This window comes from Nerophis ophidion, linkage group LG28 (assembly GCF_033978795.1).
Source record: "Nerophis ophidion isolate RoL-2023_Sa linkage group LG28, RoL_Noph_v1.0, whole genome shotgun sequence".
Lineage (NCBI taxonomy): Eukaryota > Metazoa > Chordata > Actinopteri > Syngnathiformes > Syngnathidae > Nerophis > Nerophis ophidion.
Genome location: NC_084638.1, coordinates 16,287,214 through 16,310,473, shown reverse-complemented (window position 1 = coordinate 16,310,473; position 23,260 = coordinate 16,287,214). Strand labels below are relative to the sequence as shown.

Sequence of the window (23,260 nt, the reverse complement as noted above, 5' to 3'; positions counted from 1 at the left end):
TAAACACAAATTGTGAGACAGTGTATCTGTATGAAAAAGTTTTGGTTAATCTTTTGCTTTAAGTGTGTTAGATGCATCAAGGCCAATACTGTAACGACATAAAATAGATATTTTAAATTTTGCCAGAGTACCTGGTTGGTTTCACATCTTGTTCAACCACTTACCAGAGGGAACAAGACAACTCTTTTTTTTTTCAAAAATCATGATCAAACAAATACGAAGCCCCAACAATATTTACTTTAACAAGAGGAAGGCGTGGCCAGGCAAGATTTGTATTGGTTCACCCTTTTCCTCACCCACTTTATTCTGATTGAATGTCCCGAGTATAACAACAGATACAACTTCCAGTTATCTATTCACAATAATAACAAGACAAAAAATGAATGTTCCTGTTTGTAGATATTTATTTTAAATGCAAAAACACTCCAGAAGAAATGGCGCTGAATTTTGCTTCAGTTAGAGCAAAGAAATACAACAAGCTAGCCAGGAGGTGAACCTAGAATCTCCTTATCCATAGTCAAACGCGTTATCCATTGCGCCACTAGACCTTTGTAGTTTTTCTGTAGTACAGCTTGTATATCGTAAACATATTACGCCAAAGGAACACACAGTTTACATTACACTAACTACCAAAACAGGGCTGTACTGACTGCTTATGTTGGACTTTATAATCTAGTGACCTTCTATTTGTTGCAGCCTGGGCCTTCACCAGCTCTACCTGTTGCAGCTAACCTCCACTAAAAAATTAAGCAAAATGCTTCTGGCAAAATTCTGGGGAGCATCCAAGTTAAATCCAGCTCAGAGTTGGCAACTTCGGGAGAGGGGCTTCTTTTTTGGTCAAATCCTTCTTTGTTGATGAGGATGTAAAACTGGCATAACTGTCAAAAAATGAGATTTGGTGGCGAGCTTGAGCTTTGATAATTACCAGCTTGTCACTGAACATGCTGACTAATACACCTTCACCTGAGATTGACAATATGGCTGTTCTCTCAGATGATGGGCAAATCAACTTTGAAAAGGGCTTGGGTAGCTCAGTCGGCAGAGCATCAAACTTTTAATCTGAGGGTCCAGGGTTCAGGTGCCTGATGCTAACCTCCTTACATTTCTCAAAATACATTCTTTCACCCAACTGCAGCAGTCCTTGTAACCTAATTTAAATAGTTTTTTAACAGCGATTGTGTTTTCCCTATTTTATTAAAAAAAATGAAATCCAAAAATAATCCCATACATACACTTTAGCTCTGGTGGGAGAGCGTTAATGCGATCATCTAAAAGTTTAACCTCAATACTTTAAACATAAATTGTTAGACAGTGTATCTGTATGAAAGTTGTGGTTAATATTTTGCAGTAGGTGTGTTGGATGCACACTGAGCCCAGCTTTATTACTCTCAGTTTCAAGTTATACATTCCAAGAAAATACCCCTAAGGCAACACATTTGTGTTTCAAACAGCCCAATGTAAGTGTCAGTTAATGACCAAACACTCTTTTAAGGAACGATACACTGTTAAACCACGTAATGGTGTCCAAATTGAAAATGGAGGAAAGGTGTGTAACAACGTATACTAGGAGTCTACCAGCAAGTTTGGCAGGTCAGGGAGACCATTTCAGTATTGTAAGAGCCACAGAAGACTTAATAGTAGGATTGGTTTAGGAGCTCACAGATTTGTGCTGAAACCCGGGGTCAAACCAGGGACCTTCAGATCTTCAATCTGACACTCTCCCAACTGAGCTATTTAACCTATACAAATGCATTTTGGGTTTACATATTCAAATGTTGCTAAGGTCTTCCCTATTGGTGACTATTGAGGGGTGGAAGGAGGCCTTTCCAAGGGGGTCTCAAAGCCTAGTATTGGTCAGCAGAACAGGTACTTGAATCCCGAAAGCTCAAAAAGAATGTCTTACGCTCCATGACTGAGCATTTCAGGGTCTCTAAAAAATGTACCAAAATGATTCTGAGGAATGTTTTACTACCGAGAATGTTATGATTATTGTAAACATTTGGCAGATGTTTAAGACATTTTCAAAAGTTCTTAGGAGGCTAATAATTAAGTCTTCAAGTGTAGATGAACCATGCTTAAAAAAAAAGTCAGTTTAAAGGGTAAAATGCCATGACCCAGAGTTGAAGCAGGGTTGTTGTGGCCACAACACAGAGACAAGGCAATATCACGACTGTCAGCACATTTGCATTTTTGTATAATTATATAATTGTGTCTAACTAGAGCTGTTGAGATTACCCCCTTCCCTCAGCGACAGCCTCAGTGATGTAACCAGGGACCTTCCAAATAAATAGAGAGAGCACACGAGCTGGACTTTTAGAACGTAGTTTGGATCTGTAACTAGAGTACGGCTCAAAACACGTCTCTCCTCAATTGACCAAAATGTAACTCTCTCTTTGCATGATTTCTTGCTTCTCGTCTGTTTAATAGATGTCATTTGTGTTTGAACCTGACACCACCATAATATTTTTCCTCTTTTCTACTCTTTTAGCACTCGACTTTCCTTCATGACCTCCTCTCCCCTCTAGTCCTATCCATGTCCATACCTTCCTCATACATCAGCTCACTATCCACTTCCATCTCTTTTTAACCAGCTACCAGAAATCCATTGCTGGATAATGGAGAGGTTTTGTGAAAAAATATTAAAAAAAAAAAAAATCGCCTAAAACCAAAAATAGCAATGAACTAAATCTCCTCTGTTCTGTACATCATTGTCCAAGTGACATTATATTGTCATCTTCCTCTTTAGGCCATTTCCTCAAGGTGACAGAAAAACATTAAACAACCTGCCTATCATGTGATTCTACCATGTTGGCAAAATACAAACACACAATATATTTACATATATAACACATAAAACATGGAATTAAAAGTGAACAGTACACATCCCTACCAGCAAGTGTTGTTGTACTGGAAACTAATTTACAAACACAACTTCATCACACACAATACTCCACTATGGAATTGTTGTTATATTAAAATGAGAAACAAATCCATATTCGAACAGCAATTGTGTGAAAAAGGCATTTGGTCGCTGATGCACTTATTGAGTTTTTAAAGTATTTTATTATTTGAGGACTTCATTGAGTACGACCTGCAAATAGACACAACAATAAAAAAATATATAAAGGCTTCGTTAAAATTATTCTAATTAAAGCATTTTGTGTTTTTTTTTTAATTCTTTACTATTTCTTCTTTACTGTATTTGCTCTGCAACAAAAACAAATACTCATAACTTTAAAGTTTCCATTCTTCCAAACGCAAAGGAGTTAATTTAAGAGAAATAACCCAGGCTTGAAGACTTAAAATCATTTTTAAGATGGTTTGCAATTGAAGACAACACTTGTTCATTCTGTGATAGGAGAACAAATTAATCTGTTTATTTTATGAATGTATGCAAAGGAAATCTCAGTGGGATGATGTACAATATTGACTTTTGTTTGAAACTCCAAACTTTGATTGATATTAATATGCTTTGGGGATGTCAAAAAAGAAAAAAAAAACGTAAAAAATGTTTAAAAAACAATGATTGGGGATTTTTTTTTTTATCCACAAATGTATGTTTGTAAAAACAAAACCATCATTCCACAAACTATTAAGCCATTTTCTCTTACTTTTATATTGCATAAAGGTCTAGGGACATACATATAAAACAATCACAAAACAATCATCATATTACGAAAGGGAGTAATAAAAATTATTAATAAAATGGATTATAGAGACCCAACAAATGATTCATAAAGTCACACAAATTACAAATTGTATAAAAGACAACTGTTCAAATTATGTATAAAGTAAAATATAATCGGCTTTCTGAAGTGGTCCAGAAGATGTTTCAGATGTGAACCAGTATATGTTAAGTTTTGTTTTGTTTTGTTTCTGTGCAGGTTTAAAAATGTATAGAGAAGGCTGATTGGAGACTCACAATGATTGTTTTCACCAGAATAAACTATGGTCGAACCGGAAGAAAGACTGGGTGTCGTCTTTTGGGGAAAAACACAACGCAAAGGAGTACTACATCGCTACACACACACGATTGCACAATGCATAGACAAGCAACCAAACAAAAATACAAGTTTAACTTTGTGGTGTTCCACACCATCACCTGCTGGGGTGTGAGGAGCATGGCCAGACACAGGACAGACCCAACAAAGCAACCAAGAGAGCCACCCACCAACTCTCGGCCGGTGTCCAGTCCGCATGGATGAGCGAGGATGCGTGCAAGGAGACCGAGGTGTCCAATACCTCCTCATTCAGCCAAGACACTGTGAAGCCTGTCCGTCCCGGCGCTCAGCACCAGCTCCACAGCCCTGTCTCTTCATCCACATCTCCTCCAGTCTCTCCAAATGGACTCTGAGAGACCCGGTAGCTGGTTTCCATTGCCTAAAGCAATGGTTCCCAAACTTTTGCAGGCTGGCGCCCCCTTGGCTCCCCAGTGAATTCACTAAAAAGAAGTAGACACAGTAGACACATTGGTTGCTGTTGGTTGTGTGGTGCTGCGACAAATCCATATTTCAGATATTCCACACTATATTGCCGACACTTCTTTTTTGTTTGCTGTACCATACTTTATTCTGGAACAAAAAAATAAAACCATGTAAAATACAACATTTTATCGCATTTCATAAATAGGCCTACTTAAAGACAAAAATGACAACATTGAAGGTATGAAAAGCAATTTACCCTCTCACGTATTCATTTTCTTCCATTTACTCACAGAAAATGGTGGCGGACGTGATCTAAGGCACGCCACCCTCGCCACCCACACAATGACACACGCGCGAACACGCATATATGCACACACACACATGCACACACAGGTACAAAGTCATATACATTCGTAACAATATATATCAGTGAATGCACCACCCTAACCAGCTCAAAACAACACAACACGGCGCGTTCTGGCGAGTCCCCAATTTCATGTTGACTTGAACTCAAGATGATGTTGACCGCCAGAATGCGGTTTTTATTATAAGATAAAATTCTGAACATTACAACCTTGAAATTACAAACCTGAGCTTTTGCTTTTGTAGTCTATGCTGTCGGATCTGACTGGGCCAGAGCGGCGTGTGGTAACCGGACCCTGATGCGTCATCCACTAACTCGTCCTGCTGCACGTGTTGTGTACAAATCGTCAAACAAACGTTCGAACTTCTGACTTCGACTTCGGACTGCCGCCCCCTTCTTCCTCACCGCCCCCCCAGATCTTTCCACCGCCCCCAAGGGGGCGGTACCGCCGACTTTGGGAACCACTGGCCTAAAGGATCCCGGAAGGCAGATCCAGAAGTTCACAAAAAAGCACCACAGAAGTCACGAAAGTGCCACCCCTTGTCACACAGTCCCAAAGGGTCCTTAACCAAAGGGCAGAAAAAACAAACAACAACATGAAAACAAGAGGGAAACAGCAGGAACAGAAAAGGATGAAACAAGAGCACAGAGCTCCAGCCACCATCAGCCACAAGAGCAGCGCCATCTTAAAGGGGAACATTATCACCAGACCTATGTAAACGTCAATATATACGTTGATGGTGCAGAAAAAAGACCATATATTTTTTTAACTGATTTCCGAACTCTAAATGGGTGAATTTTGGCGAATTAAACGCCTTTTCTGTTCATCGGTCTGGGGGCGATGACGGCAGAACGTTACATCGCCGAGGTAATACAGCCGCCATTTTCATTTTCAACACATTGCAAACATTGGGTCTCAGCTCTGTTATTTTCCATTTTTTCGACTATTTTTTGGAACCTTGGAGACATCATGCCTCGTCGGTGTGTTGTCGGAGGGTGTGAAAACACTAACAGGGAGGGATTCAAGTTGCACCACTGGCCCGAAGATGCGAAAGTGTCCGCCGCCAGACCCCCATTGAATGTGCCGCAGTGTCTCCACATTTTACCGGCGATGACAGACATGGCACAGAGATGTATGGATAACCTGCAGATGCATTTGCAACAATAAAGTCAACGATTGATTGATCGATTGATTGATACTTTTATTAGTAGATTGCACAGTTCAGTACATATTCCGTACAATTGACCACCAAATGGTAACACCCGAATAAGTTTTTCAACTTGTTTAAGTCGGGGTCCACATTAATCAATTCATGGTACAAATATATACTATCAACATAATACAGTCATCACACAAGTTAATCATCATAGTATGTACATTGAATTATTTACATTATTTACAATCCGGGGGGTGGGATGAGGAGCTTTGGTTGATATCAGAACTTCAGTCATCAACAATTGCATCAACAGAGAAATGTGGACATCGAAACAGTGTAGGTCTTATTTAGTAGGATATGTACAGCCAGCAGAGAACATAGTGAGTTCAGATAGCATAAGAACAAGTATATACATTAGAAGTACATTTGAGTTGTTTATAATCCGGGGAGATGGGATGTGAATGGAGGAGGGTATTAGTAAAGTGTTGAAGTTGCCTGGAGGTGTTGTTTTAGAGCGGTTTTGAAGGAATACAGAGATGCACTTACTTTTATACCTGTTGGGAGTGCATTCCACATTGATGTGGCATAGAAAGAGAATCAGTTAAGACCTTTGTTGGATCGGAATCTGGGTTTAACATGGTTTGTGGAGCTCCCCCTGGTGTTGTGGTTATGGTGGTCATTCACATTAAGGAAGTAGTTTGGCATGTACTTCGGTATCAAGGAGGTGTAGCGGATTTTATTGACTAGGCTCAGTGCAAGTTGTTTTACACTGTCCTACACCCTGAGCCAGCCCACTTTGGAGAAGTGGGTTGGATTGAGGTGTGATCTGGGGTGGAGGTCTAAAAGAAACCGGACTAGCTTATTCTGGGATGTTTGGAGTCTAGATTTGAGGGTTTTGGAGGTGCTGGGGTACCAGGAGGTGCAAGCGTAATCGAAGAAGGGTTGAATGAGAGTTCCCGCTACAATCCTCAAGGTGCTTTTGTTGACCAGAGAGGAGATTCTGTAGAGGAATCTCGTTCTTTGGTTGACCTTTTTGATCACCTTGGTTGCCATTTTATCACAGGAAAGATTAGCCTCTAGAATGGAACCTAGGTAGGTGATCTCATCCTTCCTGGCGATAACAATGTCACCCACTTTTATAGTGAAGTCACTGACCTTCTTAAGTTTGCTATGGGACCCAAATAGGATGGATTCCGTTTTACCTAAGTGTATGGATAGCTTGTTGTCAGCGAGCCAGGTGCAAGTATTGAGGAGTTCAGCACTGAGGATTTTATTCCACCTGTGACTTGTCCTTACCAGATACCAGCAGGGCCGAGTCATCCGCAAACAGGAACAATTCACAGTGGCATGCTGGTGGCATGTCATTTACGTATATTAGGAACAGTAAAGGTCCTAGTATACTGCCTTGGGGGACTCCACATCTTTCTGAGAGGGGAGGGGACATGGTGCCGTTCACCTCTACCACCTGTTTCCTCCCCTCCAAGTAAGATTGCATCCAGCTCGATGAGGTTTCGTCGAATCCGATTGCTCTGAGCTTATCCAACAGTGTAGCGTGGTTAACCGTGTCAAAGGCTTTCTGAATGTCCAGCATGACCATGCCGCAGTATTTGCCCGCGTCCACCTCATGTTTGATGTGGTCGGTCAGATAGAGAAGGCATGTGTCAGTGGAGTGGTTAGTTCTGAAGCCGGATTGGAATTTGTACATGAGTTTATTAGTAGCAAGATATCTATCAACCTGTTCATAAACTATTTTCTCCATTACTTTCGAAATGGAACTGAGAATAGAAACAGGTCGGTAGTTACCAGGTTCTAAAATGCTTCCTTTTTTATAAAGGGGGGGTTACTCTTGCTATCTTGAAATCCTTGGGTACTTGGCCTTGTTTGATTGAGAGGTTTATTATATGAGTGATTATTGGGGCAATGGTGGTGGCAGAGTCCATGAGGAATCTGGAGGGGATATTGTCAAGGCCGTTGGCCTTGTTTGGGTGGAGCGCGCTCAATTTATTAAGCACCTCGTTAGCTAAGACCATTTCTAACTTGAAATTGTTGTTGACTACTCCTAGCTTTCTGTAGAAGGCTTTAATGTGTTCTACACCAAAGCGACCAGAATGTTGGGATAGCTTGTTTACGAGAGTTGTGGCTATGTTGGTGAAAAAGGTGTTAAGTCTGCTTGCTACCTCTATTTTACCCTCTATTATACCCTCCTTGATGTTGATGTTGGTGAGTCTGGTTTTAAGTTTCTGGCTGCATCCAGGAAGCTGGTTGTTTAGAATTTTCCAAAGCTCACGTGGCTTATTTGTGTTTTCCTCTATTTTGTCATTGATATAATTTTTTTGGAAGGATTTAGTCAGGTTCTTTGTCTTATTTCTTAATTTATTGCATTGCTTTTTGAGCGTTGAAAGGAGTGATTTGAGGTTATTATTATTGGGTTGTTTATTTACTTCGGTTTTACACTTTTGGTATTCGAAATATTTTCTGTCCCTGTCTTTTATGGCAGCTAATAGGTCTGGATTGATCCATGGTTCGGAGCGGGCTTTGATCCTGACTGTTCTCATGGGAGCCATATCATTTAGTATAGCTAGGAACGCTGTTTTGAAGCGATCCCAAGCATCCTCAACCAGGTTGCCCGTGAGCACAGGGGACCAGTCCCACTCATCTAATTTGAGGTTGAAATTATCACTGTTGTATTTTTTAAGGGATCTGGATTGAGTTGTTATGTGGCCATCGGCTTTAGGTTTACTTATTTTGCGCGTGCAGAAGGTTATATAGTGGTCGCTAAGACCACAGAGGTGAGTTTTGTTGATGTTGACTTATGTGCTAATCAGACATATTTGGTTGTGGCGTGACTGACAGCTAATCGAAGCTAACATGCTATGCTAATCGACGCTAACATGCTATTTACCGGCGGTGCTAAAGCAGACATGGCACAGAGATGTTTGGATAACTTGCAGATGCATTTGCAACTATATTACGTTTCCTTCCACCCACATTTAATGCGAAAGAAACACTTACCAATCGACGGATATAAGTTGCTCCAGTGTCAAAAGATGCGAAAGTCCTGATTGTTTGGTCCGCACATTTTACCGGCGATGCTAACGCAGCTATTCTGCCATGCTATGGCTATGAATAGCGTCAATAGCTATTCGCTCAATAGCTTCAGTTTCTTCTTCAATACTTTCATACTCCAACCATCCGTTTCAATACATGCGTAATCTGTTGAATCGCTTAAGCCCCTGAAACCCGAGTATCAATACGAGCTAAAGTCGCTATATCTTGCTGTGGTATTCGCCATTGTTTGTTTACATTGGCAGCACTGTGTGATGTCACAGGGAAATGGACAGTGTCTTGGCAGAGAACGAAAAAAAGGCACTTGAAAGCTTTTTTAGGGATATTCCGGGACCGGTAAAATAAAAATAAAAAAAACTTCAAAAAATACAACCAGCCACTGGGAATTGATTTTTATTGTTTTTAACCCTTTTGAAATTGTGAGAATGTTCCCCTTTAATTAAGTACTTGTATGTTTTAGTAATGTGTGTATAAAAAATAATATTTTACCTCGGAGTAAAAGGGAACAAGAACATGAAAATGAAAAAGATGTATCACCACAATTTCAACCACTTTTACATTTCGGTCATTGTAATGAATGACGCACGGGGGCGCCACTAACTCCAATCCCATAATTTATTTTTTAAATGTTGATATTTTTTAAACGAAGCACTTACTGTAACCTAACAATTTTTATTTTTTATTTTTTTTTTACATTTTTAGAATTCTGAATTAAATAACTTATTAAAAAATAATAAAAACATTGATTTATTTTCCATCAAAGGCTGCTGAACACATCTTTCATGTTTGTGTACAGATATGTGCTGTTTCACCGTATTTTTTTAATAACGTTGGTTTTGTTTGTAATGGTTGATTATGACATTGTTATTGAAATACAGATGACACAAAAGAACCATGGTAAGTAAGTGTGGCTAAACAAGTTGACAGAAGTGACGTCAGGTACGGTGTTGGAGCCCAATGACAGCTAGCAAACCTTCCAAGTTGGGATCGGAAGCTTCCGGAAGGAAAGACGCGGAACTACCAAACATTTGGAGTGAATTTGGCGGCGGCGAGAGTGTCTAAATCTGTTTTGGCGGTTGAGCATAAGCTGTTTTGTGACTGGATCGAGATGGAAGGGGATAGTGACGGGATGTATGAGGATAGTATGGAAATGGATAGGACTAGAGGGGAGAGAGGAAAGAAGGGGAGAGGAGGGAGTGAAGGAAAGTCGAGTGCTAAAAGAGTGCATGAAGACGATGAAGAGGTTGATAAGAGAAAAAGGGTGATGGTGAATATAAGATCATTTATACATTTAAATCAAACCAAGATATGAATGACATTAGTTTGATGTAACTGGTTAAGGGATTAAAGAAGGACATTGGAGAGGTGGAGATAGCGAAGGTGCTCAGGGCCGGACGTCTGTTGATTAAATGCAAAAATGGAGAGCAAAAGAACAAAGCAATGTGATTGCAAAAACTGTGCAACAAAATAATAAAGGAAAAAATCGAAGTGGGAGAACGAAAGGGGGCAAGAGGAGTCGTGACAGGAATCCCAAGAGGAGAAAATTTGGATGATCTGAAAAGAGAAATAAAAGGAGGAACTGTCACTATGATGAAAATAATGACGGCATTTAGGAACGGTGAAAAGACTGAGAGCGAATCCGTGCTAGTGCAATTTGCAGAGGAGGTCCTACCAGAGAGAATCATGATTGGGTATTTAAGATTCTATGTTAGAGCTGACGTGCCACCCCCAGTACGTTGTTTCAAGTGCCAACGCTATGGGCACATTGCTAGTGTGTGTCATGCTAAGATGAGATGTGGACGGTGTGGAGGGGAGCACGAATATGGACAATGTGGAGAAAATGAACAGGTCAAGTGTTGTAATTGTGGCGGGAATCACACAGCAGCATATGGGGGCTGCATCATAAGAAAACAGGCAACAGAAGTACAGCAAATCAGAGTTGAAAGAAATATTACATACGCAGAGGCAGTTAAAATAAGAAATCAAGAAAGTGCAGAACAGGACAGAAGTGAAAATAGTTCAAGAAATAAAAAACAAGAGGCAGCAAATACAGGAATTTCCATGGACAAACTAGTTGTATTCCTGGCTTACGTAATAAACTGTACAGAACAGGCTAGAAACAAGACTGAGAAAATCAAAATAATTGTCAAAGCAGCAGCAAAGTTTTTAAATTTAAAAGAACTATCCTGGGAACAGGTGCAAGGTGAGCTACAGAGAGTAGACGAGACCGAGTCATGTGACCACAATGTTAATTGTTCAGTGGAATGCCAGAAGTTTGATAGCAAATGGACAGGAATTAAAGGGATGTATTAATAATATGAAAAATAAACCACATATAATATGTATTCAAGAAACATGGCTGAAGCCAAAATTAAACTTTATAATAAAAGGATATATAACGATACGTAAAGATAGGAATGATGGGCAAGGAGGAGGATGTGCCATATTTATTAAGGAAGATATGCATTATTCAATATTAAAACTAAAACAAGAACTAGAGATAGTAGGAGTAGAAGTATGGAATAATAAAGAAAGAAACAAAGTACTAAACTTCTATAATCCATGCAAGAAATTAGAAATTCACCAACTAGAAACAATAATGGAGCACTGGAGTGGCAATATTATTTGGTGTGGTGACTTTAATGCACATAGCACAATGTGGGGTGAAAGGGATGACTGGAATGGGGATACATTGGAAGCCCTTTTGGAGGAAAAAGAACTGGTGTGTGTGAATGATGGGTCGGCAACAAGGTTGGATGTTGTCACGGGTAAAGAAACAGCAATAGATTTAACACTAGTGTCACAAGGGTTCGCAGGAAAGGTGGAGTGGGAAGTAAATAAATACAGCACAACGGGAAGTGATCACTATCCAATCTTCATTCACATAAACATAAATCATAGGACAAAAAGTACTAGGATAGAAGGAAGATGGAAGTATAATCATGGTGACTGGGAGAAATTTAGGGAAATTACCGACATAACTTTAAAGGAAGTAGATATAAATCAAGATACTGAACAATTAAATACAGATATTACAAAGTGCATAATAGAAGCAGCCGAACAGAGCATACCAAGGAATAGTATAGGGAGAAGAAGGAAGATAGTGCCGTGGTGGACACAAGAGTGCACAGATGCAATACAAGAACGGAATAGAGCATTTAGAATATTGAGAAGAACACATAATTTCAAAGACATGATCCAATATAAAAGGCATCAAGCTAGAGTAAGGTATGTTATTAAAAAAACAAGAAAACACCCTTGGAGAACTTTTTGTGAAACACTAAATAGAACGGGGAAGACCCAGGACACGTTGGGAAGACTATGTCTCCCGGCTGGCCTTGCAACGCCTCGGGATCCCCCGGGAAGAGCTAGACGAAGTGGCTGGGGAGAGGGAAGTCTGGGTTTCCCTGCTTAGGCTGTTGCCCCCGTGACCCGACCTCGGATAAGCGGAAGATGATGGATGGATGGATGGATAAATAGAACTACTCCTTTAAGCCAAGTGTGGCGAATGATCAAGAGAATGTCAGGGGTCAGAAAAGAACATACAAATCATGTGATGAAAGATGGAACGCGGAGTGTGGTAGGAAATAAAGAAAAAGCAGAACTTTTAGCAAAAACCTTTGTTGAAGTGCACAGTAATGATAATTTGAGAAATGTAGAAAAACAAAAGAAAGAAGAAACAATTAGATTAAATATTAAGGAAATGAAGGAAGACAACGATAATAGTTATACCAACACTATGGATATGACATTTTCTTTGGATGAAATGGTTCGAATTTTGAAAAAAGTTAAAAATACGACGGCAGGGAAAGACCTGGTGAATTATCAAATGATCAAAAAGTTAGGTAGCATCGGCAAAGAAGTGGTCTTGAAATTATATAATAGGATATATGAAGAAGGAAAATTACCAGATGAGTGGAAAACAGCTGTAATAATTCCAATATGCAAGCCAGGGAAAGATCCGGAAGAGGCAGGAAATTATAGGCCGATAGCATTGACCTCAAATTTGGGCAAAGTAATGGAAAAAATGATTAATGAAAGATTAATATATTATTTAGAATTAAAAGAAATTATAAAAAACTACCAAAGTGGTTTTTGCAAAGCAAGAAGCACAAATGACCCAGCAGTGCAGCTGGAAGAGGAAATTAGAAAGGGACAAATAAATAAAGAAAGTATAATTGCGGTATTGTTTGACATAGAGAAAGCATATGATATGTTGTGGAAACAGGGGTTGCTGATGAAACTAAATAAGATTGGGATTAGAGGAAGAATGTATAGATGGATAAAAGACTTTTTAACAAGTAGAACATTATTAGTAAAAATAGAGAATGAATATAGCAGAGAATACGAAGTGGAAAATGGGACCCCACAAGGGAGTATAATAAGTCCAGTACTATTTTCTATCATGATAAATGAAGTTTTTAGTGAAGTGGAAGGGTTAGTGGAGGTGGCATTGTTTGCTGATGATGGAGTGATGTGGAAGAGAGGTAGAAATACAAATCATATAGAAAAAAAGATTCAAAAGGCGGTAAATAATGTTCAAGACTGGGGGACGGCTTGGGGTTTAAGATTCTCTGTTGGAAAGACAAAAGTCATAAATTTTACGAAGAGGAAAGTACGAAACAAGCTCCAAATAAAACTCTATGAAGAAAACATAGAAGAGGTACAAGTATTTAAATATTTAGGAATATGGTTTGATAAAAATATTAACTGGTCAACCCACATCAGCAAAATAGTGGAGAAAAGTAAAAAGGTGTTAAATATAATGAGGGCTTTGAGGGGTAAAGATTGGGGGGCTGATAGGTTGACATTGAAAACAATATATATCACTTTAATTCGATCTGTTATCGACTACGGATGCATTATTTATCAATCTGCTTTAAAAACACTACTTGGGAAAATAGACCGGATCCAGTCACAGGCGTTAAGAATATGTTGTGGAGCTACTAAATCTACTCCAGTGGCAGCATTACAAGTAGAAATGAACGACAAACCTTTGGACATGAGGAGAGATCAACTCTCAGCAGTTTATTGGGCAAACTTAAAAGGATCCAAGCAAGGACATCCAACCCGTCAAGTGCTAATAAACTGCCAAGAAAAAGAGATGAAAAACATGAATAGTTTTGGGTGGATATTAGGAGATATATGTATCAAAGCACAAATTGACAATATTAAAGTTAGCCCTACAGTACCAATTCCTGCAATACCACCGTGGATGTATGACAACCCAAAGGTAAACATGCAATTACTGAAGAATAGAAATGTAAATATTTATCAGATAGAACAATGGATTGAGGAAATGTTTTTTGACAATGCATCAAAAACTATAAATAGTAAGGTAGGAGCTGCTGCAGTTATCCCACAAGGAAATATAGTATTAAATAAAAGAATCAGTGATAAACCATCTGTTTTTACGGGGGAATTGGTAGCAATTTATATGGCAGTTAACTGGATAGAGGAAAACAAAGCAAGGAAAGTAGTTGTGTGCTCGGACTCCAGCAGTGCTTTGATTAGCATAAAAACATAGCATCAGAAACAAGACTAGATATAGTTTATGAGATAGTTCAGGCAATCTACGGGATAAATAAAGCAGGAGGTGTGGTAACATTTCTCTGGGTTCCTGCTCATGTAGGAGTTGTGGGGAATGAGTTAGCTGATAGATACGCAAAACAAGCAAGCACTGAAATAGAAGTAAACATGGAGATTAAGCACAGTAAAGAAGAAGTGAAGAGCATAATTAAGATAGAACACAATAAAAAGTGGCAGGATAATTGGAATAAGGAAACAAAAGGTAGAGAGTTTTACAAAGTAGGTGTAATGAGAGGAGGGGTAGAAATAGGAAAGAAGACGACATTATTACTAGAATGAGATTAGGCCATACATATCTAAATAGTTCACTAAAATTGATAGGCAAACATACTACAGGACTGTGTGATTTTTGCCATCAAATAGAGAATGTTGACCATGTTTTAATACAGTGTAGGAAATATAATAGAGAAAGAGAAATACTGGAAAATAAGTTAGCAAAATAAATTATTAGGTTAGAAGTGGGAGATATATTAGGATGGCATTCAGAAAACATAGGATATAAAGCAATATACACATATTTAAAAAACACTGGGTTAAATAAAAGAATATAGAGTAGGGATCCACCTCGGTCCACACTCCATTACAGTAGGTGGCGGTAATGCGCACCAAAAGGTTGTTTGCCAACCGCCATAAAAAAAACAAAAGAAGAAGAAGAAAGAAAACGTCGGGTACGCGCATGCGTGGACCGATCGGGCGATAAAGCAAGATGAGGTCAGACGGAGAAGTCCTTAACGCGCGCATTATATTTCTGTATTCTGACATATATGTTGTTTAATAGAGTACACACGGTTGATAATTGATTGTAGCCGGATACATTAGTCTGAGCGCACTTTGACACTTCTCCTAAGGTAGCTTGCAGCTAGTTTAGCAGCTAGTTTAGCTGGCTAGTTAGCTTAGCTTGTTAGCTGCTAACAAAGAGACGCGGAAGTTATTTAAACATCGCTAAGTAGGGAACTAATGTGAGTGTAAAGTGTTGTGATTGTGTGAACATGTGCTAAAGAACGATGGCAAAGTACGAGGAGGAACTTTGGCCAACAAAAGAGGCGAAGGAGCGTCAACATCAACTATCCATCCATCCATCTCCTACCGCTTATTCCCTTTTGGGGTCGCGGGGGGCGCTGGCGCCTATCTCAGCTACAATCGGGCGGAAGGCGGTGTACACCCTGGACAAGTCGCCACCTCATCGCAGGGCCAACACAGATAGACAGACAACATCCACACTCACATTCACACACTAGGGCCAATTTAGAGTTGTCAATCAACCTATCCCCAGGTGCATGTCTTTGGAAGTGGGAGGAAGCCGGAGTACCCGGAGGGAACCCACGCATTCACGGGGAGAACATGCAAACTCCACACAGAAAGATCCCGAGCCTGGATTTGAACCCAGGACTGCAGGACCTTCGTATTGTGAGGCAGACGCACTAACCCCTCTGCCACCGTGAAGCCATCAACATCAACTACTGGATGTTTATTATAAGAAACATCATCAAGTTGTGTTACACAGAACAGGTTTGTTTACTTCCTACTCTCACATCTTTACTAACTTTATACTTGATAATTAACACTATTCTTAAATATATTGTGTATAAGAAGTTTGGTTAGCCTGTGAGGATGATGTACATACAGTCGTGGTCAAAAGTTTACATACACCTGTAAAGAATATAATGTCATGGTTGTCTTGAGCTTCCAATAATTTCTACAATTCTTATTGTTTTGTGATACAGTGATTGGAGCACATACTTGTTGGTCACAAAAACATTCATGAAGTTGGTTATTTTATGAATTTATTATGGGTCTACTGTTAATGTGGCCAAATCTGCTGGGTCTGAAGTATAAATACCGCAATGTTATATGCAGTCTATAATATATCCAGCAATGACAGTAGGATGGTGTTCCTGGAATTAAAGGCCTCACCTTTTCTCCTCCAAACATATTGCTGGGTATTGTGGCCAAACGGCTTAATTTTTGTTTCATCTGACATCACATGAACAAAGATAAGACCTTCTGTAGCAAAGTTCTGTGGTTGGATGAAACAAAAAGTGAGCTGTTTGGCCAAAACACCCAGCAAAATGTTTGGAGGAGACAAGGCAAAGTATTTAATCCCAGGAACACCATACCCACCGTCAAGCATGGTGGTGGTAGTATTATGCTATAGGTCTGTTTTTCTACCAATGGAACTGGTGCTTTTAATGTTACAATGACAAAGGAAGATTACCTCCAAATTCTTCAGGACAACCTAAAATCATCAGCCCAGAGGTTGGGTCTTGGGCGTAGTTGAGTGTTCCAACAGGACAATGAGCCCAAACACACGTCAAAAGTGGTAACGGAATGGCTAAATCTGACTAGAATTAAGGTTTTAGAATGGCCTTCCCAAAGTCCTGATTTAAACATGTGGACAATGCTGAAGAAACAAGTCCATGTCATAAATTTAGCTGACTTGCACCAATTTTGTCAAGAGGAGTGGTCAAAAATTCAACCAGAATCTTTTGGATGGCTACCAAAAGTGCCTTATTGCAGGGAAACTTTCCAGGGGACATGTAACCAAATATTAACATTGCACCTTTGCTTCATCCAAGCAGTCATAACATGTTCTCACCAGTATATTCGCTTTCTTCACTGTCTAAGCATGTCAGCATCATCCTCCATCTTGTCATTGATGATGTGGCCTAAGTATTTGACATTGTTGCACACAGACAGGGTTTGACCAGACAAATAGAAAACTGTGAAATTAAGATGGTGATCCTCCTTGGTTCTACATATCATTACCATACTCTTTATGGCATTGTACTTGATGTCAAACTTGACTCCATAGTCTGAGCATATGTTAAGAAGCTGGTGGAACCCTGCACTACTGGGAGATATAATGGCCAAATCATCAGCGTACATAAAGTGGTTGATCAAGGTGTTCCCCATGATGCATCCTGTTCTGCATTCTCTCCACTGCCTTGATAGGTCATCCATAGACAGGCTCAATAGGCCTGGTGATAGAAGCCCGCCCTGCCGTACCCCATGGCCAACTCTAAAGGGAGAGGACAAAATACTCCCCCATTTTACCTGCTTCGTCTGCCTGTTGTACCAATATACCAGAATATACCCAGAACAACCCTATGCTTCAGATTGGTGAAGTGTTTGAGATGGTTGACTCTGTCAAATGCCTTAGATGCATCAATAAACCCTACCAACATTGTAGGGCCCTGCACTCTGTATTTTTGTACCGCTTCTTTTAAAGCATAAATACACAAGTCAGTGCTGTACTTGCTCTTAAAGCCAAATTGGTTGTCTGCGGTTCAAATAAGACCCCCAACTCTGTATGTTATCACACTTTCCAGCACTTTAGATAGCATGCTGACTCGGGCGATAGGTTGATAATTGTCCATAGTCCCTACTTCACCGGCCTTGTCTTTTGACCGGTACTAAAATAACTGTCAGCATAGCAGCTGGCAGGATGCCATGCATTACCAACCTACCAATATATACCTACTGCATGTACATAAAACCTTAATGGAGGTGTTTGGATTTTTTAAAAGTTCTTTGTAGGCAGAATAGTGTGACTCTAATAGCCTCTATTGTAAGCAGACTTTTGATCGCATTTATTTACTATATAGATTGCATACAAAAGAAAAAAACGAGTGTCTTGATAGGCAAAATAAAAAAAAGTGTGGTTCCCTTTTAAGTGAGGTGAAGTATATTTATTTAGCACTGTTCACTAGTGACTCAGAGCGCTTTAGATATTGAATCCTATAATCTAAGTTATATTTGAACCAGTGTGTGTGGCCCTGGAAGCAGGTGGTTGAAGTACCTTGCCCAAGGAAACAACGGCAGTGACTAGGCTCGAACCTGGAACTGTCGAGTTGCTGGCACGGCCGCTCTTCCAACCGAACCATGCCAGCCTTAGAATGTTTTATATTCTATCAAAATCCAGTAGAAATCCTCAATACATCCAAGAACTGTTTAAATAATTCCATTAACAATGTTTTTATATAGGAATTTTCTAATATAACGTGTTTCTATCTACACTTCTGTTAAAATGTAAAATCAATTATTCTTCTGTTTTGTTAAAATGTAATAATCACTTGTTTTGTTGTTTTATTCTTTAGTTTTGGCTGATACTACAAGTAGTTATAAGGGCAGTATCGGTCATACCAATGCTGATACCTATATTTAAATTTTTCATGATAATTGAATGTGTCAAATTTTGTCTAATCATAATCAGACAAAAACACAGGATGGTGGTGTTAGAATAGCAATTGAATATTCAAATATGGCTCTGAATTAAATAATTTGGTTTATGCCCTTAAAGTCTTCATTTTTTCCTGAATTTATAAACAATAATGTACATCCCTTACCTTTGGGCTGATACAGAGAGCAGCAATCAATAAAAAATTAAAATCAATCAAAAAACAGTTGCATCGTATCGTGAAACAAGACGCCAGATAATATGTCTGCTAATGTGTGCCATGTTGCGGTCCTTATACACACACCATAGTAATACTCTGACTATGGTAGCCAAAAGCCATAATAAACCGACAATCCCTCAATTGGTGTGGCTTCAAAGTCGTATTAAAACATTTGGACAGATTTTTGAGCGCCGTGTGTAATGTTCTTTATTTTCAATGGAACATTCAAAGTTTTGGTGTTGTTAACTGGCGTCATATTGCAGTCTTCACGTATCTCTTATATGTGACTGCCATCTACTGGACACCCTTATCAATACACCACGTACTAAATAAAATTGCTCATTCAAGTCCTCGTATCAGCTGGTAATTGACACAGGCCCATATATAGCTGCCCGGGATATGCCTGTTATATGATTCTTTAAGTTTGGGCCTTTTAGAATTAGCAAGTCCATCTCCATTTGTGTCAAGGAAGTGAAATTAGGTCTGAAAACCTTACTTCGGAAGGAAATACACGTTCAACCCACAGCACTTGCAGTGAGCGAACTCGACCACCAGAGACAACAATACAGAGTACAGATTTACACTGTAAACGACCTAATCTTTTCTCCAAGTTTATACATCAGTAACTGACATTATAATCACAGTGGGCGCTGGAGCCTATCCCAGCTGCACTCAGGCATATGGGAATTTATGGCAATATAGATTTTAGGCCATATTGCCCACCCCTCATAAAAAGTGGTCTTCTTTTCATGTGAATAATGTTGTAAAGAGCAGTGTGTTTGTTTTCAGGCCAAGTCATATAATAACTTATTTTTTTAAGTACATGGAAACGTACTGAATGCCTCATGCGACTGATCAAATCTGGACATTTCTCAAATATGTTTGTCATTTTGTGTCTTGCAGATGTCTGTGAAGAACAACTTCTGCCTGAAAAGCAGGAGTGTAGCCTCAGGATGGTGAAGGAGGATCCTACAAAGAGGACCCTCTGGCGTCTCCTTTTCCTCTTTGACACAGACCCTTCCTTGTAAAAAGGAAGAGGAAGACTCACTGATCCCCCACATTAAAAAGGAAGAGGAGGAACACAACATCAGTCAGGAAGGAGATCATCTTGAAGGACTGGTGGAGTTCCCAGTGACTGGTGTCCCTGTGAAGAGTGAAGATGATGAGGTCAAATACCATAGTCATCTGAAAAGTCTCGTGAGAACGCACACTGGAGAAAGACCTTTTTCCTGCTCAGAATGTGGTAAATGTTTTTCACGAAAAAAGGGGTTAAACGAACACATGCTAATACACACTGGAGAAAAACCTTGTTCCTGTTCACTCTGTAGTGAAGGTTTTACACAAAGTCAAAATTTGAAAGTGCACATGAGAACGCACACTGGAGAAAAAGCTTTTACCTGTTCAAGTTGTGGTAAAAGTTTTACTAGCAGTCAGAGTTTGAAAGCACACATGAGAACACACACTGGAGAAAAGTCGTTTTTCTGCTCAGAATGTGGTAAATGTTTTACTCACAGTCGGAGTTTGAAAGTACACATGATAATACACACTAGAGAAAAACCTTTTTCTTTTTCAATCCGTGGTAAAGGTTTTACACAAAAAAAACTAATTAAACAAAGACATGCTAATACACACTGGAGACAAATGTTTTACCTGTTCAATATGTAGTAAAGGTTTTACAGAAAGTCAATATTTGAAAAGACACAAGAGAACACACACTGATGAAAAATCACATTCCTGTTCAATCTGCAACAGAAGCTTTTGTCAGCGATCAAACCTTGTAGCACACAGAAGACACCCAGGAGAAAAAGTGTTGAGTTGCAGTGTGTGTGGTGAAAGATTCTCTTCTAAGTACCAGTGTAAGAAACACAAGTGTGCTGGTGAGAACAGCAGCAGCAAATGAAACTGCAGGATTTGAAATAAACTGCCAAGACTTTAATGTTGACTTTCTAACAACATCAGCACATATAACATGTGTGACATTGTTGTTTCTGTAACACAATCTTGTTAACATGCTTCTATATTTATACACCATTTGTTTCAGCCCATTGCGTGCCTTAATATGCAACATTTTTTACTTTTATATTAACATAAATTATTGCAAGAGGAACAATTTTAAAAAGGTCAGTAAATCCAAAACAGTACAAAACATGTGATACATGAAAAGTACATTTAGTGTACATATATTTTATCCATCCATCCATCCATTTCCTACCGCTTATTCCCTTTGGGCCCACGGGGGCTCTTGTGCCTACATATGTTTTATACAAAATAATTTCCTTTTAAAACGTGTGACTGTATGTGTAACATTGGTATTTTTGTAACACTATTTTAATATGCTTCTACATTTACAGATTAGGTATTTTGTATTACTGTTTTTTTTTAGTCAAGTACATGCATTAATATGCAACATTGTTTACTTTTATTTAAAATTGAACAGAACAATTTGACTGAAAAGGTGAGAGTAAACAGTACAATACATATTTTACATACATTAAAACATTTAAGTATATATAATCATCATACAATATTAGACATTCACAATAGTGTTTTTTATAGGTATTTGAAATATTGAAGTGTGACATATTTTTATTTCTAATTATTAATCATCTCATAGATAAGCACCTTTATATGATATACATATTTACTGGTTTACATCTGAAACATCTTCTGGACCACTTCAGGAAGCATATTATTATTTACTTTATACATCATTTGAACAATTGTCTTTTATACAATTTTAAAATGTATAATTTAATGAATTATTTGTTGGGTTTCTAGAATCCATTTAATTAATGATCTTTATTACTCTCTTTTGTAATATGATGATTGTGTTGTGATTGTTTTATATGTATGTCCCCAGACATTTATGCAATATAAAAGTGAGAGAAAATGGCTGAAATGTTTGTGGAAGGATGGTTTTGTTTTTACAAACTTACATTTGTGGATAAAACCAAAACCCTCAATTTTGTGTTTTAAAAATGTTTTATGTTTAACATCCCCAAAACGGGTGCCGGGTGGCGGGGCTCTCCCTTAGAGATAGGGTGAGAAGCTCTGCCATCCGGGAGGAACTCAAAGTAAAGCCGCTGCTCCTTCACATCGAGAGGAGCCAGATGAGGTGGTTCGGGCATCTGGTCAGGATGCCACCCGAACGCCTCCCTAGGGAGGTGTTTAGGGCACGTCCAACCAGTAGGAGGCCACGGGGAAGACCCAGGACACGTTGGGAAGACTATGTCTCCCGGCTGGCCTGGGAACGCCTCGGGATCCCCCGGGAAGAGCTAGACGAAGTGGCTGGGGAGAGGGAAGTCTGGGTTTCCCTGCTTAGGCTGTTGCCCCCGCGACCCGACCTCGGATAAGCGGAAGATGATGGATGGATGGATGGAAGTTTGGAGTGTCAGGCCAACCCAATATAGCACATCATCCCACAGAGATTTACTTTGCATACATTCCTAACTGTTAATTTTGTTTCTCTTTCACAGAACGAACAAGTGTGGTCATAAATTGCAAAACAACATCCTAAAACTATTTTAAGTGGTCAATTTTGTTTTTTTGTATGTGTGTGTGTTTTTTTTATGAACACTTCTGCCATTGGAAGAATGGAAACTTTCAAGTTATGAGTATTGTTTATTTTGTTCCAGAGAAAATACAGCAAATAAGAAAAAGTAAAGAGTTGTCTAATTTCAGAGTTTCAAATTTCTAATATTGTGTCCATCCACCAAAAATCCCAAAAAAAGGACATAAAAGAGTTCTGAAAAAAATGATATGCTGTATTTAGAATATTTTAAACGAAAGCCTTTAATATATGTTTAAATATTTTCATCTATTTGCAGTTCGTACTTAATGAAATCTTTAAAAATTACAATACTTTTATCACTCAATAAGTGCTTCAGCGACCAAATGCCTTTTTCAAACCATTAGGGTTGCCAACACCCAGACTTTGAAATAAGGGACATCTCGCAGGCGGTTGGAACATTTTTGGTGTCCCTTATAGAATTTGGGTGTCCCCTATTTCAGTCCAGTCATGAAAAAATTATTAGAAAATGCTTTAAAAACACCAACATGCTTAGAAAAATAAACTTTACACCTCCACTAGACCACTGTTGCACTTACTGTAAGTCCTATTCATACCATAATCACAAGAATATTGTATTCTTCAACCATACATTTATTTTTTTCAAAATGTGCAAAACATAGGGGGAAAAAATAAATGAAAAACAAACGGGATGGGTGCTGGTTAAAAAAGGAACACTTACAAGAACAAGAAAG

General features: G+C 39.0%; 3 protein-coding genes, 1 long non-coding RNA gene and 1 other non-coding gene across 6 annotated transcripts in view; 2 read left to right on the top strand and 3 right to left on the bottom strand.

Annotated features, from left to right (window-relative positions):
* Window positions 1-23,260, bottom strand: part of LOC133545305 (gastrula zinc finger protein XlCGF26.1-like) — a 371,250-nt gene that overhangs the window by 49,997 nt on the left and 297,993 nt on the right. The window lies entirely within an intron of this gene.
* LOC133545354 (zinc finger protein 33A-like) overlaps window positions 1-23,260 on the top strand; it is a 333,514-nt gene that overhangs the window by 39,750 nt on the left and 270,504 nt on the right. The window lies entirely within an intron of this gene.
* Window positions 381-9,259, bottom strand: LOC133545377 (uncharacterized). The gene is made up of 2 exons (XR_009804812.1): window positions 8,958-9,259; window positions 381-4,441 (listed from the first exon to the last, which is right to left on the bottom strand). It is a non-coding gene; the product is annotated as an uncharacterized LOC133545377 (long non-coding RNA).
* trnaf-gaa (transfer RNA phenylalanine (anticodon GAA)) lies at window positions 1,668-1,740 on the bottom strand. The gene has a single exon. It is a non-coding gene; the product is annotated as a tRNA-Phe (tRNA).
* LOC133545341 (gastrula zinc finger protein XlCGF57.1-like) overlaps window positions 15,270-23,260 on the top strand; it is a 100,839-nt gene continuing 92,848 nt past the window's right edge. Inside the window, exons 1-2 of one of the 2 annotated variants that reach the window (XR_009804800.1) lie at window positions 15,270-16,109; window positions 19,901-22,637. The gene's annotated coding sequence lies outside the window, so the exon portion shown is untranslated. Of the gene's footprint in view, window positions 16,110-19,900; window positions 22,638-23,260 lie in introns of those variants that run through there. The other variant, XM_061890828.1, reaches the window with a different exon arrangement.